The sequence below is a fragment of the Peromyscus leucopus genome, chromosome 15 (assembly GCF_004664715.2).
Source record: "Peromyscus leucopus breed LL Stock chromosome 15, UCI_PerLeu_2.1, whole genome shotgun sequence".
Classification (NCBI taxonomy): domain Eukaryota; kingdom Metazoa; phylum Chordata; class Mammalia; order Rodentia; family Cricetidae; genus Peromyscus; species Peromyscus leucopus.
The window spans coordinates 17,864,126-17,881,153 of record NC_051076.1 but is presented as its reverse complement, the minus strand read 5'-3'; the positions used below and the strand labels follow the sequence as shown (position 1 = coordinate 17,881,153).

General features: G+C 44.3%; 1 pseudogene; it reads left to right on the top strand.

Annotated features, from left to right (window-relative positions):
* Positions 1 to 1,078: 1,078 nt before the first annotated feature.
* On the top strand, positions 1,079 to 15,548 carry LOC114686408 (annotated as a pseudogene).
* The last annotated feature ends 1,480 nt before the right edge of the window (positions 15,549 to 17,028 follow it).

The window sequence follows — 17,028 nt, the reverse complement described above, 5'->3', positions numbered from 1 at the left end:
TCACCACCAAATGTCTGTTGTTTTCTTGTACATTCTTGACTTTCTGCTGTGAGATGTTCTGTATGTCCTGTGGGAGCTCGTTCTTGGGTTCCTCGAGGCGTTACCCAGCAGGTCCACATAGAGGATGATTAGGACCATGGGCCAGAGTGCAGGTGTCTGAGATGGTCTGCACTTGGCTGTGCTGGGGGATGGTCTGTATGTCAAGTTGCTCTGATTGGTCAATAAATAAAACCTGATTGGCCGTGGCTAGGCAGGAAATATAGGAGGGACTAACAGAGAGGAGAAAAGAAAGAACAGGAAGGCAAAAGGAGTCACTGCCAGCTGCCGCCAGGACAAGGAAGATGTAAAGTACTGGTAAGCCACGAGTCACATGGCAGGTATAGATTTGTGGAAATGGATTAATTTAAGATATAAGAACAGTTAGCAGGAAGCCTGCCATGGCCATACAGTTTTTAAGCAATATAAGTCTCTGTGTTTACTTGATTGGGTCTGAGCTGGCTGTGGGACTGGCGGGTGACAAAGATTTGTCCTGACTGTGGGCAAGGCAGGAAAACTCTAGCTACAACTTTCCCACACATTCTGTCCACCCCCAAAGGAGGTGAGCTCCAAGTTCTTGGAGATTGTGCTCAGGTACTGGTGGTGCATACAGACTACAGGAGTTGGAACTCTTAAGGAACGGGCATCCAAACCTGGAGGCACAGCCTGCAGTGTGGGCTGAGGGGCCCTGACTGGGCGGGGCTGGAGAGTGGGCTGAGGAGCCCTGACTGGGCGGGGCTGGAGTCTGGGCGGGGCTGGGGAGTGGGCGGGGCTGGAGAGTGGGCTGAGGGGCCCTGACAGGGCGGGGCTGGGGAGTGGGCGGGGCTGGGGAGTGGGCGGGGCTGGGGAGTGGGCGGGGCTGGAGTCTGGGCGGGGCTGGAGAGTGGGCGGGGCTGGAGAGTGGGCGGGGCTGGAGTCTGGGTGGGGCTGGGGAGTGGGCGGGGCTGGGGAGTGGGCGGGGCTGGGGAGTGGGCAGGGCTGGGGAGTGGGCGGGGCTGGGGTCTGGGCGGGGCTGGAGTCTGGGCGGGGTTTTGTACCACTCTCACGGGTTTACTCAGCCTGTGCAGGCAACCACAGGACACAGACAACAGCTGCCACCAAGACTATCACCTTCACAGGGCTGCACCTGGAGCAGAGGCTAGGGCAGGTCTGCACACAGCCATGCGGAACCATGCTTCACAGAAAGATTTTGAGTGGGTCTGCACTGATCAGCCGCACAAGGATCGACGCCGGGAGATCTTGGGTGAGTTTTTATGCCTGTCAGTTATGTCAGGGATACCTAAGACAAGGCGCTGCCCCCTCCCTATTCCCTTCCCCGACTCCCTATTGCCCAGGCTTGGTTGGGGTCACCCAGGTGCGAATCCCTCAGGAGGCTCGGGGCACACAGTGCGGAACTGGGTACAGGGTCTACCTGTCTCTCTGCTGCACTGGCCTTTCTTTAGGAGGAACAGGCTGGTCCCTTCACTCATGTTGCCTCTGTTGACCATAGAGCTAAGGGTCCCTTTGGCCGGGCTATGCCCAGCAAGATCCTCCAACTCAGGCCATGGCTACTTTGCAATTCAGTGCCTCCTCAAATGCCTCCAGGAGAAGGGCAAAGCCAGGCAGCAGGCATGTGATTGAATTGCATGATGCTGAAGGGCCCCAGAGCTGCTGGAGTCACACCCTTGTGGTTCTAAGCGAGAGACAGTACTATCAGGGGCCAGCACCCTACCCTGTGACTCCAGGACTTTTTGAAAGGACAGGTCCTGGTGTACTCACATCTGCCCTCAGGACAGAATCGAAAGCATTTTTTATCCTTTTGGGGTTTGTGATTAAAGAGACTGAAATATGGGTGACTAGCTGAACAGGGAGGATTACTGGCTTCTTCTAGTGGTCTCATGGCTGTTCATTCAGGCTTTAACACAGACTAACCAGGTCTCACAGCTCTAGAGTATACAGGGCCTTCTGTGTTCCCAGGGAATTCTCTCCTCTCTCCCAGGCCGCCCTTCATGACCCACCAGACTTTTGAGTTGGGTTCTCTCCGACATTGCCTAACTTTTCTTCATTCCAGTTTTCTGCCTTTTCTACCTTTTCGAAGATGCAGTGAGAAGGAAGGAGATCAGTGCTAGGAGGAGGACTGTAACCTGGGTTAGGCTGCCTGCAAAGAACACGCTTCTAACCTGTTCTCTGTTTAAACCAAGGACACTAATGGAGGGGGTTGAATGTGAGGGGCCCTCCCTCCAGTGCTGGGGACTGAACCCAGGGTCTCACACAGCAGCTCCACACTGTGGCACACCCCCAACCCCTGGAGATCTCTGCTATACACAACAGTTCGCTTGCTCTTGACGTCCATATTCCCAATGAAAAGACAAGGCCCTAGTTTTTATGAGTGTCTAAAGCTATAAATTCCTTATTTCATGGATGACTTAGCAGTGCCACTGAAACCAGGTTTAACAACTCAATTACTGATGGTGAGAGGAACTTTTAACAGACTTTGGGCTAGCCAGCTGAGATGGCAGCCACCTTAATCCCAGCATTCAGGAGGCAGAGCCAGGTGGGGCTTTGTGAGTTCCAGGCCAGTTTGTTTACACAGAGTCCCAGGAGACCTTGTGGGCAGGGAGACTTGATTCTTGCATGTTCTCTCTCTCATTTTGCAAATCACTTCTGCATACTTGATGTGAGAAGGAATGTGGAAAGCTTATCTATGCTTATCTACATATTGCATAATAATGTGATAGCCACTTTATGAAAACCAACCCTCAAACACTGGAATTCATGTTCTCATCATCAATAGTCAGAAAATTAAAGAAATGAGAAGCTGTAATTGATGTTTGTCCCAACAGGGAGTCTCTGTACAAACTTGGCATTGAACCATCTCACCTGAATCTCAATGAATAGTACACCATTTCCCAAGAGGCATAAATGCTGCTCAGTGTGCATTTCTGGAGACAGAGATAGAATGACCTTAGGCAAGAAAGTCAGGATATTTGCTTAAATTACATGACATGATGGCATATTTCTGAAATTTCTGTCAAGTTTCTTCACAGGAGGAAAAAGAACAGATCATAGATTATTTATTTATTTATTTTGTTTTTTTGAGACAGGATTTCTCTGTGTAACAGTCCTGACTATCCTGGAACTTGCTCTGTAGCCCAGGCTGGCCTCAGATTCACAGAGATCCGCCTGCCTCTGCCTCCCAAGCACTGGGATTAAAGGTGTGCGCCACCACCGCCTGGCCCATAGATGCTGTTTTAACAACTGACATTCATACATTTTTGAATCTGTAGTTAGAGTTAGTGTGTTAAAAGTCCATTTCATGCTTTACCAACAACCCCCCAGTGGGTACTCATGGACAAAGGGGATGAAAAGAAACTCCACCCTGCTCCATTCAGATGGGCTTCTACTCCTAAAATGCACTTCAGCTGAAAGAGTGTGTCTGGGGTGCAAGTGCCAAAGAGGGGGTGCTGAGCCTCCCACTGCTGCCTCTGTGAGCCCACAACTCTGAGAGGTCCTAGGCCCTTGCTGCTGCAGAGCCAGCCTCGACAGTGCCCACTTTCCTGCACCGGCCCCCAGCTGCACTGTAGGAGAAGCCGCACTGTGGGGACCTCACACCCCCTGCTCTCTACAACAACACACTGTTGGACCGTTAGCATGTTGTCACTGTCATAACAGTCTAGACACAGAGGCTCTCACTGACTCTGCATAACATGTGTTGTGCCAAAGGCATCACTCACAGCCACAGATGGTAGAGGGAGACTCTAATGTGCTACGGGATGGTCTTTCTGCATGCTGTGAATATGTGCTGTTACCATTCATTAATAAAGAAGCTGCTATGGCCTATGGCAAGGCAGAATAGAGCCAGGTGGGGAATCCAAGCAGAGAGACAAGAAGAAGGCAGAGTCAGAGGAGACACTGAGCACTGCCAGGGGAGCAAGATGTAATGGAACACAGGTAATACCACAAAGCCGTGTGGCAAAACATAGATTAATAGAAATGGGTTAATTTAAGATGAAAGAGCTAGCTAGCAAGAAGCCTGAGCCATAGACCAAACAGTTCATAATTAATAAAAGCGTCTGTGTGTTTACCTGGGACCAAGTGGCCTTGGGACCAGGCAGGACATAGGGAAAGTTGCAGCTACAATAATAAAAATAAAGTCAACTGAAACTTCTAGGCACATCTTCAAGGAAAACCACTCACATCCTAGTAAGTCCATTCCATAAAATTGGCAGAGAAATGTTGTCAGGGACAAGGACAGAATCTCCAGTTAGTGGAAAAATATAGACCCCTGATAAGACAGGGAACTAGATCAGCTTACAGTCAGGTTGCCTAGCAACAGGACATTGAGTCAGAGCCCTTGACCCTTTCACCCTGTAAACATCCTATACAAACATCCTGTTAGCTTGCCCCACCCTATGCAGGTAACAGCTTCTTGCTCCCCCCACCCTGCAGGAACTATATAAACCCTCCTGGAGAAAAATAAAGTGGCACCTTGATCAGAATCCAGACTTGGTGTATTTCCTTTGTATTGAAAGACCCCTAGGGGAGATCTTTCTTCAGGAGAGACCCCAAACCCAAGGAACACACCAAAACCACAGATCAGATGCAAAAGCAAGAGGGTTTATTAGATACACGGGTACCTGGGGCGAAGTCTCTCGGAGGACTTGCGCCCCTTCCTAGGGCAAGGGGGACTTTTTATGGGATCCCAGGGGCAGAGGCGCGGTTACAGAAGCGAGAAGCATAGTTACAGGGTCCCTATTGGTTGTTTCAAAGAAGGCCAGGGTGAACTTGGGGTCGTATGTGTGTGGCTGACTTGGCCTTGCCCAGGGTATAGTGGGTGTTTTTCCAGCCCAGCTGCTTATTCCTCAAGGCCAGGGGGCCCGCCATAAAATATCCTGATTTGACTCAACTGTTTTTCTCCCAAGGCCGCCGACCACAGTTATCTCTCTCAAGGCCGGGTGGCCAGCCAGCCACAGCTGTGAACTCCTGTTTTTCTGATTCCTTCAGAATGGCGTTTCTTAGGCTAAGTTATTGGGATGGGGGGGGGGATTTCATCGGCCCAACACCCCATGTCCTCATAATGGAGCGGGGGTCTTTCAGTATCTCCTGTCCCTACATTCCGTCCTTAGGGTGGTTGAGTACCCGTTGTAGCCCTGCAGGCAGGGCAAAATATGATCAGCCAGACACACCTAAAAATCTCAAAATAAGCTTATAAAATTTATGTAAACCTTGGCAATATGATGCCAGAAAAATAACAAAGTAACTTCTTAGCAATAGAAGCTACAGAAACTATGAGAATGGAATGCTTGGCAAAGAATTTATGAGAATGGGGCTGAGGCCCAGCCAACATCATACTGAACAGGGAAAGAACTGAAAGTATTTCCTCCATATTCAGGAAGAAGGCCAGGGTGACATTCACTGCTCTGTCTCTCTCTGTCTCTGTCTCTCTGTCTGTCTCTCTCTGTGTGTCTGCCTGTCTCTCTCTCTCTCTTGCTCCCTCTCTCTCAATTTGGGCCTTAGGAGGTTATTTGCTTCCTTGAAGCATTTTCCAATTGTACAGATCCCAGGAATTAGACCCTCATTGCAGATGAGATAATCATACAAGAGATCAAGCAATTAAGGAATTATCAAGGCAATTCGCTTCTTACTGAATTTGCCATCCCCAAGCTTGTAGATTAGCTTATTTACAGACTTCATGTTGAGGTACTCCTGTGTATTGTGTGGTTCCACAATCCTCAGCATGAGAACTGAAGCCTGTTGGCTTTAACAAAGGTGTCTGTCATTGGAGACGTGGCACAGGCAGAGAAAATGTAACATCTTGTAGACCTTTGGGCAACAGCATAGATATCCCGAGTTCTGGTGACAAACCCCAATTTTGGTTTTGCAGATACACAGAGATTTCCAGCTCCTCTAGCCAGCCATGCTAGTGTCAATCTTGTACATCTGCCTGGATTCCTTTTCTCACAGATGAGCTTCCTCCCGCCTTTCAAAGTGTCTTTAAGGCACACTTGTTCCTCGGGTGCCTTACTGTCAGCTCTGTGGAGATTCTTCGCTTTTGCTCGAGGCTTTCTGGCACAGCAGAAACCTTCTTTTCCTCTGGTGGCCTCCAGGCTCTGGGCACAAAAGAGGACACTCACTGCTCTTCTGCAGAATAAGCCTAAGAAGTTTTAGAAAGTGCAAATAAGCAGAAGAAAGACAAGAAACATAAATTCAGTTGCCCATATTATCCTACATGTAGGAAAACCGAATCCACCAAAAGGCTATTAGAACTGATAAACAGGGTCTAGAGAAATGGCCAGCAGTTAAAAGTGTGCACTGCTAGACTGGAGTTCAGTTCTCAGCATCTATATTCAGTTCTGAGCACTTATATCAGGGACCTCACAGTTGCCTGTAACTCAAGCTCTATGGGATCCAGCACCTTCTTTTGTCTTCCATGGGTACCCATACACACCTTCACAGATGCAAACACATGCACACATAAATAAAAATACAATTCATGTAAAAAGAGAGAAAATGATGTCTTCGTGTTCTATTGCTGTGGGGAGACACCATACCCAAGGCAAGTCTTCATAACCCTCAGCTACTGCTCCAGTGCCATGTCTGCCTGCATGCCTAAACCTAAACTGCTGGAGAGCCCCCAAAAATGAGAAAGTTGTGTACTTGTAACATTTCTGAGTGTATTAGTCACTCTGACCTTAAGCCCTGCAATCTCTCAGGCAGAGAAAAGCAATTTAAAATGACTCAATGACCCTGTAAACATTTTGAACTAACACCCTGCAATTAGAAGGTATCTAGAGCGTGCCGAGTCTCCAGGCAAAGAGATGCCATAAATCCTCTAATTTAGGCTCAAGTCAACATTCCTGAGATGACAGATATCTTTTAGCTTTGGCTCAGTTGGCACTCTCATGATGCTCTAAATCTCAAATGCACTTTTTGCCCTGTGTGTGACTCCTGACTATCAAAAGAAACCGGTAGCCCTTATTTTGGGGCTACAGAGTCAAATTATTTTTTGTAGTCCTGACTAATAAGAATTTATTTTCACAGATTGAGGTCAGGAATGGGTACAAGGAATTAATCATTTGCTAGCTGGCAATAATTGGGCTGCTTTGTATTTATGACATAGCCAGATAGGTCAGCTATGTCCTTGTGAGCTACAGATTGTTTTTCTGGGAATGTTTATCTTAAATCTATTAATAAGGCACCCAGTCTAATCTGAAGATATTTTGAAGCTTTGTTTTACCCAATGGTACACATGAAACCTGTGACTACATTTCTCAGCATTAAAATTAAAAGAATTTGAGCCAGCCTGGCTCCTGGACTCAAATGTTTTCTTAAATCATAAATCTGATCTGTGATCTAAAGCAGATCCTAAATGGAACTCATAGGCCTAAGCTATGAAACATATCCTAGTATTTATTTTTATTCATCAAAACTCTATCAATTAGACAATACAGTTTAAGGAGGATCATCTTCCTGATGATCCATGGATATAAGTGCCCAGTAGATTGGGATGTTTTCATGATATAAACACACAGGCAGTAAGGGACTCCCCACATCCAATATACACCATGTCAGATACCAGAGAAAAATTGTATCAGCAACATGTAAAAGCACAACAGAAGCAAAAGACACTCCAGAGTCTGAAGTCTCGTGGCCTTGCTTACAAGGTTATACCCAGAAAGAGTTTTTCTTCTGGTTGGCTGACACCTAGAACTTCAATTGCCACCTATTGTTCCTGTGACATGGCAGCTGGCAGAGAGAGAGAGAGAGAGAGAGAGAGAGAGAGAGAGAGAGCGCCTGGCATGAGCTTTTCAAACCTCAAAGCCCACCCTCAGCAACACAAGCCTCCAACAAGGACACACCTCCTAATCCTTCCAAACAGTTCATCAACTAGAGACTAAGCATGCAAATATGTGAGATATGGGAGACCTTCTCATTCAAACCACCACAACTGAGAACAAATTCAGTAACATCGTAGGATACAAACACACATACAAAAGTTAGCTTGTTTGCTGAGCATGGTGGTGCACCCTGTATACTACTCAGGGAGCTGAGGCAGGAGAACTACAAAGGGCCCTCAAGTTTGAGACCAAACTGGGAGACATAAAGAAGACCCAGCCTTTTAAAATCTGTATCTTTTCTACATTCCAAAAGAAACTGCTGAGAAAGAAAAATGTGAAGTCAACCCCCATTCCACAATAGCTTTAAAAAGTTAAAAAGCAAGGGGCAGTGGGGGCACCCCTTTAATACCAGCACTCAGAAGGCAGAGGCAGGCAGGTGTCGGAGTTTGAGGCCAGCCCTAGTCTACGGAGAGAGTTCCAGTATAGCCAAGGCTGCACAAAGAAACCATATCTCAAAAGAAATGAATTAAATTGCTCAGAATAATCTTTAGTTATGAAGTAATAGTCTTCAGGAATGAAAATTACAAAATATAGATGAAAAATTGAAGAAGACACAAAAATGATCCGCATGTACCATACTGAAATTTCACTCATATCAATGTGTAGAAAAGTCAACTCAAGCTGGCAGTGGTGATGCATGCCTTTAATGCCAGCACTCAAGAAGCAGAGGCAGGCAGATTTCTATGAGTTCAAGGCCAGCCTGGTCTATAGAGCGAGTTCCAGGACAGCCAGGATCACATACAGCTCAAAATTCACCAAGTAGTTGAATGTAAGACTTGAACCTGCTGGACTAACCACAGGATGGACACTTGAAGATATTAGCAATGAGCACAGAGTCCAAAGGCAAACACAAGCCAGGTTCATTAACAGGCTTCTACCAATCTTGCAAGCTTCTGCAGAGCAAAGGGAACAGCAACGGTGTAAAGAGACAATGTACAGATGGAAGAACATATTTCCAATTAGTTATGTAACAGAGATCATCAACATCCAGAATACATAAGGATTTCTAAAAACAATGAAACACACAATTAATCCAAGTTTGAAAGGAGTTAATGATCTGAAGAGCCACTTCTCAAAAATGAAATACAAATGACAATTACATGGAAAATTCCTCCATGTCTTTAGCCATCAGAGAAATATAAACAGAGAAAAAGCACTGCTGTTTGGGTGGTAAACTATATAGTTACTATGGAGAACAGAATAGATTTTTCTAAAGCTTAACTCTAAAAACATAGCAATTCCCCCAATAGTCTACAAATAGATCTACCATATAATCTTCTCTCCCACTTGCTGCTCTACTTCCAAAGTGAATGAAGTCAGCATACAAAAGAGAAACTTGCACAGTCACGTCTTCTAACAGTCACAATAGCTAAGTTATGGAATTGACTGAGGTGCCTATCAATGAGCAGCATGGATAAAGAAAGAGTGGTGTGTATATACAATAATGTATTACTAAGCTATGATAAATAAGAATGAAGCGGCCGTAGAGATATAGCTCAGTCAATAGAGTGCTTGTCCTGCAGGCATGATGACCTGAATTCAGACCCAGCACCTACATTATAGCCAGGCACAGTTGCTCATATCAGTCATCCTGGCACAGGGGTAGCGAGGACAGAAGGGGTTTGTTAGAATGGCTGACAGGCTATGGTCTGGGTAGTCCAACAATGGCTGTCTCTTGATGGAAGGACCAAGGATCCGGTAGATGTTCAGTCCAAGAGGCTGGATATTTCAGCAGTCACAGTCTACTGCTAGAGTCCCAGGGAAGTCCTAGAGAGCTGCTGGTCTTCAGTCTACAATGGAATCCTGAAGAGGTAGGGTCTAACACCAGCAAAGGAATGCCTCAGGAATAGGAGAGATGAACTACCAGGGAGAATGAGGGCAAGCAGGCAAAAAGCAAAAGCTTCCTTCTTCTGAGTTCTTTTATGCGGGTTGTCACCAGAAAGTTTGGCTCAGATTTAGGATGGATCTTCCACCTCAGATAGTCCAACCAAGAGAAATCCATCACAGGCATGCCAGCTGCTTTGGTTTTAGTTAACTCCAGAGGTAGTCAAGTTAACAAGCAAGATTCGCCATCACATATGTGTTTTTGGAGAAATAGTTGTTCAGACATTTTGTAGTTTTTCAATTGAATTATCACTTGTTTGTATAAGCTTTAAAAGTTCCTTATATTGCCGGGCAGTGGTGGCGCACGCCTTTAATCCCAGCACACGGGAGGCAGAGGCAGGCGGATCTCTGTGAGTTCGAGGCCAGCCTGGACTACCAAGTGAGTTCCAGGAAAAGGCGCAAAGCTACACAGAGAAACCCTGTCTCGAAAAAACCAAAAAAAAAAAAAAAACTTATGTAGAGTGTATAAGTTCCTTATACACTCTACATAAGTTTCCTTATCAAATAGATAATTTCCAAATGTGATTCCCCATGTTTTGAATAGTTTTCAATTTTTCAATGGCATCATTTACAGTAGAAAATATTTTAATGCAATCCAATTTCTCCTTTTTTTCTTTAATCAAATACCTTTGAGTAGTGTGTATAAGAAATCACAGAGGTCATGAAGATTCACATCAATATTTTCTTTTAGTTTTATGATTTTATCATTAGTTCTTTGACACAGTTTTAGTTAATAGTTGTGCATGCTTAATGGAAGGTGTCCACTCCATTAGTCTACAAGGTGTCCACTTCATTAGTCTACAAGGTGTCCTCTTCAGTAGTCTACAAGGTGTCCACTTTATTAGTCTAGAAGGTGTCCTCTTCAGTAGTCTACAAGGTGTCCACTTTATTAGTCTACAAGGCATCCACTTTAGTAGTTGGCAAGGTGTCCACTTCATTAGTCTACAAGGTGTCCACTTCATTAGTCTACAAGGTGTCCTCTTCAGTAGTCTACAAGGTGTCCACTTCATTAGTCTACAAGGTGTCCACTTCAGTAGTCGTCAAGGTGTCCACTTCATTAGTCTACAAGGTGTCCTCTTCATTCATCTATAAGGTGTCCATTTCAGTAGTCTACAAGGTGTCCACTTCATTAGTCTACAAGGTGTCCACTTTATTAGTCTACAAAGTGTCCACTTCTTTAGTCTACAAGGTGTCCTCTTCATTAGTCTATAAGGTGTCCATTTCAGTAGTCTACAAGGTGTCCACTTCAGTAGTCTGCGAGGTGTCCAATTCAATAGTCTACAAGATGTCCACTTCATTAGTCTACAAGGTGTCCTCTTCAGTAGTCTACATATTGATAACTAATTGTTCTATCACCATTTCATGAAAATGCTCATTTTTAAATGCAGGCATCTTGAGCTACTATTGTAGTTTTTTAACTATTACTACTTATTGAAAATTCAGTACAGATTATTTGGAATGATTAGTCCATGAGAACCATGAAGAAAAGTTTCACGTTTTAGAAGACTTTAAACTAGTCCTTCTATGGTGATATTTTATTTGTACTGAAATGTGATTTTATTTGTATGTTAATAAATAAAGTTGCCTGGGGGTTAGAGCTAATAGTAAGCCATAGCGGAGCTGGGCATTCGTGGTGCATGCCTTTAATCCCAGAACTTGGTAGGCAGAGCTAGGTAGATCTCTGTGTGGTCAAGGATACAGCCAGCATTGGAGACACATACCTTTAATCTCAATACCACCATAGAAGACCTGGAGGTCTGTACAGACAGGCAGTGATGAGGCAGTCATGTGGTTGGGTTTATAACCAATGAGAAGGCAGAACAGAAAGTCTATATAAAGACAAACACACAGGAAGTAAGTCTCTCTTGGCTGCAGAGGCTAGCTGCAGCAGACGGGTAAGGCTCTTAGCTCTGATCTCTTGGCTTTCTTCTTTGCATTGGTTCTGTGTTTCTTATTTAATAAGATGGTTGGTTACATCTACACCTATCCTTTGTCACATGTGTTAATAACGCAAGGATTCCAAAGCATAATTAGAACAACATAATTAAAAAGATGAAAAAAAACTAATCAGCTGGATATAGTGGCACATGCCTTTATTATCAGTACTTAGGAGGGAGAGGGATGCAGATTTCTGTGAGTTCAAGGCTAACCCTGTTATACATTGTTATGTCACCGAATATTAGAACTTGCTATCAAAATTATGTTTCCCTATAACATATAAATATTGGCTATACCTTTAATAACAGGAATATTGTGATTTTGAGAAAAATGCTATTAATGAGTTCACTTCACTATAAATTCATGTGTGTGTGTGTGTGTTTATGTGTGTGTGTGGTCTGTGTGTGTATGGCATGTGTGTATGGTGTATGTGCACATGTGTGTGTGGGTTAACAGCATCTGTGTGTACAGAGTACAGAGACAGTCATTGAGTGTCCTGCTCTATCACTCTGCACCTTAGTCTTTGAGGCAGGGTCTCTCCCTGAACCTGGAGCTAGGCTGGTGGCCAGCAGCAAGCCCCAGGGGTCCTCCTGACTCCAGTCTACCAGTGTTAGGGCTCCAGGCATGGGAAGCCATGCATGGTTAGTGGCCTCAGCACTGGAAATTGAATCAGGTCCTCATGCTTACACGGCAAGTGCTCTTACCCCTGAGCTATCTCCCCAACCCTTTTAAGTATAATTTCTTCAACACGTTCACTTCAACATAATTGATTATAATTGTACTTACACTAATCCCCATTTATGATTCTTGTTGTATTTTCTTCTCTTACAGCAAAATATCCAGAGATAAAATCCTTGATGAAACCTGACCCCAACCTCATCTGGATCATAACTCTGATGGTTCTCATCCAGCTGGCTTCATTTTACTTAGTGAAAGACTTGGACTGGAAATGGGTGATATTTTGGTCCTATGTCTTTGGTAGCTCCATTAACCACTCAATGTCTCTGGGGATCCATGAGATTTCTCACAATTTCCCATTTGGCCACCACAGGGCGCTGAGGAAACCGCTGGTTTGGAATATTTGCTAGCCTCCTATTGGAGTTCCTTTTTCAGTTCCCTATAAAAATATCATAAGGATCATCATCGATGCCTCGGAGTTGGTGGCCTTGATGTGGATATTCCTACCGATTTGGAGGGCTGGTTCTTCTGCACCACTTTCAGGAAGCTGGCCTGGGTTATCTTTCAGCCCCTCTTTGTGATTTTCCGACCTCTATTTATCAACCCGAAACCAATTACTTATCTGGAAATCATCAATGCTGTGGCTCAGATCACTTTTGACATTATAGTTTACTATGTTTTTGGAATTAAATCTTTAGTCTACATGTTGGCAGCCTCCCTGCTTGGCATGGGTTTGAACCCAATTTCTGGGCATTTTATAGCTGAACATTACATGTTCTTAAAGGGACATGAAACATACTCATATTATGGGCCTCTGAATTTCCTGACCTTCAATGTTGGCTACCATAATGAACACCATGACTTCCCCAACATTCCTGGGAAAAACCTGCCACTGGTAAGTGAAGGATTTGATAAATACTTTCATTTCTCATGGCTATATAATCCAAATTAGTCTTCACTTGATCATTTTAAAGGAAGCTAGTATATTTTATCAACCAAAGCTTATTAAAATGAAATCCAAAGTGTAATATACATCTAATGCCTGACAGGCTAGTTTTTACTGAGGATATACTCTTTTAGATCCTTAAGCTTAGTGGTTGCATTTAGGTCCAGAAGCATTGGGAGATGTGTAAAAGCTGTTATCCAGTAAATAGCTGTTTCAGTGTCTCAATGTCTGTTCTACTGCTGTGGAGAGACACCATGACCAAGGCAACCTATAAAAGAAAGCATTTAATTAGGGGCTGGCTTACAGTTTCAGAGGGTTAGCCCATGATCCTCATGGAGGGGAGCATGGCAGAAGGCAGGCAGGCATGGTGCTGATGAGACTGGACCTGGCATGGGTTTTTGAAACCCTGGTGACACAGCTCTCCAACAAGGCCACGCCTCCTAATCCTTCCACTTTCATTCCAACACCACCAACTCAGAATTAGGAAGCAAACCCTTCTATGGAGTGAGCAGCAATCTCAGACTGAGGAGCTTTCATCGCCGTCACGCTGACAGGCTTTGCTAGGAAGGGTGGACTGGTCCATGAAATACTATTACTACTTTGTGAAACTTCAGTACAGAATTATTTGGAGTGAGTCGATTTGTCCATTAGAACCTTGAAATGCTGCGTAAATGTTCTGAAAATCGGGTAGACATCAATTTGCAATGCCCTGTCATGGACTATCATTTTTTTCCTTGTACCGACTTGTATAATGTATTGTAGTAAAAGTGTGTTTTCTGCTTTATAGAGTTGAACCTTTTGGAAAAATGTGTTGAGATACTGAGGGATGAAATGTCAGTGTTAAGTTTTCCAGAACTCAGGCATGAATTCCAATAGGTTTCATTATTTCTTTTTCTTTTTCTTTTCTTTTCTTTTTTTTTTTTTTTTCGAGACAGGGTTTCTCTATGTAGTTTTATGCCTTTCCTAGAACTCACTTTGTAGACCAACCAGGCTGGCCTCGAACTCACAAAGATCTGCCTGCCTCTGCCTCCTGAGTGAGTGCTAGGATTAAAGGCGTGCACCATTCAGCAAGAGAACAAGAGTGTGGGTTTGTTTTCTGCAGGACATTGCAGAAGGCGACTGTCAGACGTCACTGTGTCACACCTTCAAACTGGCTAGGGGCACAGGGCTACTTGACTGCTCCCTCAACTGTTCAACAGGCTTAGCATTTTTATTGTATTGGTCACCTGGCTAATAAATTCTCTAGAACTTATAATCCATACATAAAGTTGAAGTTTTACATTATATCCTTTTAATGTTTATAATTTATCATCTTTTGTGTCATTCTGGTTACTATGTACATTTAGTCTTAACAAATGTCTTAAAAACTTATCAGCCGGGCGGTGGTGGCGCATGCCTTTAATCCCAGCACTTGGGAGGCAGAGCCAGGAGGATCTCTGTGAGTTCGAGGCCAGCCTGGGCTACCAAGTGAGTTCCAGGAGAGGCGCAAAGCTACACAGAGAAACCCTGTCTCGAAGAAAAAAAAAAAAAAAAAAAAAAAACAACTTATCAAGGCTCTGAGTGGCTCTGTCACTTTACAGTTTTGGAACTCCAGTGTTTCTCTGAACCATCTGCTAAGCTAAACTGATTGCCACTGGCTTTGCCAAGAGGCCAGTGTGGATTCTGATACTGAGCTGTATATGTGCATGTGATCTGTAGACTTTATTCATGAAGAACTGCGGGGAGTCTGAAGGACCATGAGCAAGGGTGTTGCCCTTTGGCTGAGTTGGTATTTTATCGCTCTGTCTGTCAGACCCTCACCTGTCATCTTGAGGCCTCAGTAACACTCACTGTGTTTTTTCACTCCAGGTGAGGAAAATAGCAGCTGAATACTACGACAAACTCCCCCATCACTACTCCTGGGGGAAAGTACTGTATGATTTTGTGATGGATGACACACTGAGTCCCTACGCCAGGGTGAAGAGGCTTCAGTGAGGAAAATAGCTTTTGGAGTAACACTATCAGAGCCAAAGCAAATTCTGCAAAGATTCTAAATAGCGAGAATGTGGATTTTTTTCCTTATTAAAAAAAGATCAGTGATGCTCAGAAGCTGCCCCAGAAGAATTTTCTCTCCATAACATCAAGAAGCTGTTCTGGCTCCCTGTCAGCCTGACTCTGTCACAGAACTCAACTGTGTGCTTGTCCAGTTACCATCCTGAGAGACTGTTCACCTTGTCTGTCATTTTGTAAGCATATTAAAAATTGCCCATTTCTCTTGTAGCGTTTTTATCACAATGTTTTCCTTTAAAAATAGCTAGTGATCTAAGGTATTAATGTATACTTATTTATCACTTTTCTTGTAGTTTCTTTCTTATTACATATGGTTGCTTGGGTACTGGTGGAAACTTATTTTAAATTTTCCATTCAAAAGAGTTTTTGTTTTTCTAATACTTTCTGAGAAGGCCAGACAAGTACCATGGCAGGCTGCTAATAACTCTGTTAAGAACTAGGCCTCACTTCCTGCCTTCTCTTGAAACTGAATAGGCATTTCTAAGGAAGCCACATACAAAGGGCAATCAATCTCCAACAACCCTGACATCAAGGAGAGGGGAACTGCACATCCCAGGCCTGAGCCAGCCCCAGAGTAGCTCAAGGGAATAACCAAAATAAGGACAAAGCCTGGGACTTGCCAGGCTTGTCCAAAAATGGAAAAACTATAGCCTTGGCAACCCCTGCTAGCAATAACCAATCAGGAATGTGCTCATATGACTGTCACTGGCATAAGCCAATCCTAGATAGAATGACCTCACTACCTTTAGAATTCCTTTAGCTGTGTATAGAAGAGCCTGCCATCTTCCCTTGGGGGCGCCATTTTGCCTTTGTGTCAGATGTGTGGCCCCATCATGCTGGTACCTTTATAGTGGAGATGATAAATGCTCTTGTTGATTGCATACGTGAATGGTGGTCCTTTGTGGGACTTTTCTAGGACCTAACACTTTCATAGTCCTTGGGAAGGGGAGGTGACTCTGATCTCACTAGCTGGAAGTCCTGACTATCTGTGTGGGATGCCACATGCAGGTTTCAGTGCTGAGGATGCAGGAGGACCTCCTGGATTGCTGTGTGGGCACCATATCCATGCAGTGGCTCTGAGCAATGGCTGCTGTTCCAGAAGACCCAGTTTCCATTCCCTACACACACATGGCTGCTCACAATTGTTTTGTATCTTCAGTTCCATGGTATCTGATGCCTCTTCTGGCCTCCACAGGCACTACATCATGTGGTACACCTACACACATCAACATACCATACACACAAAATAATGAAATAATTTTATAAAGAAGAGAATTGAATCAAGTCACATCACTAGTCATACATGTAGACCCCAAGGGGTGTTCCTCAGTCCTACCAATTGACACAGAGATTCCATGGGCTGCTATCCAAATTCCCAACAGGCCCTCCTAAGGAAAGTGATGAGCTCTGGCAAATGTTTTGCAGAACTACAAAGGGACTAAAAAAGACCAAGAATAGTGACCAATTCATTTTCACAAGTGAACATGCTAGTCCCTGAGAAGAGAAATGTCATGTCTTTTTAAAGTTTCATCGTTTATTTATTGTTGTGGTGGTGTGTGCTTGAGTAGGGTGTGTGCTGCCACAGTGCTCAGGTGACGAAGGTCAGAGGGCAACTCTGAG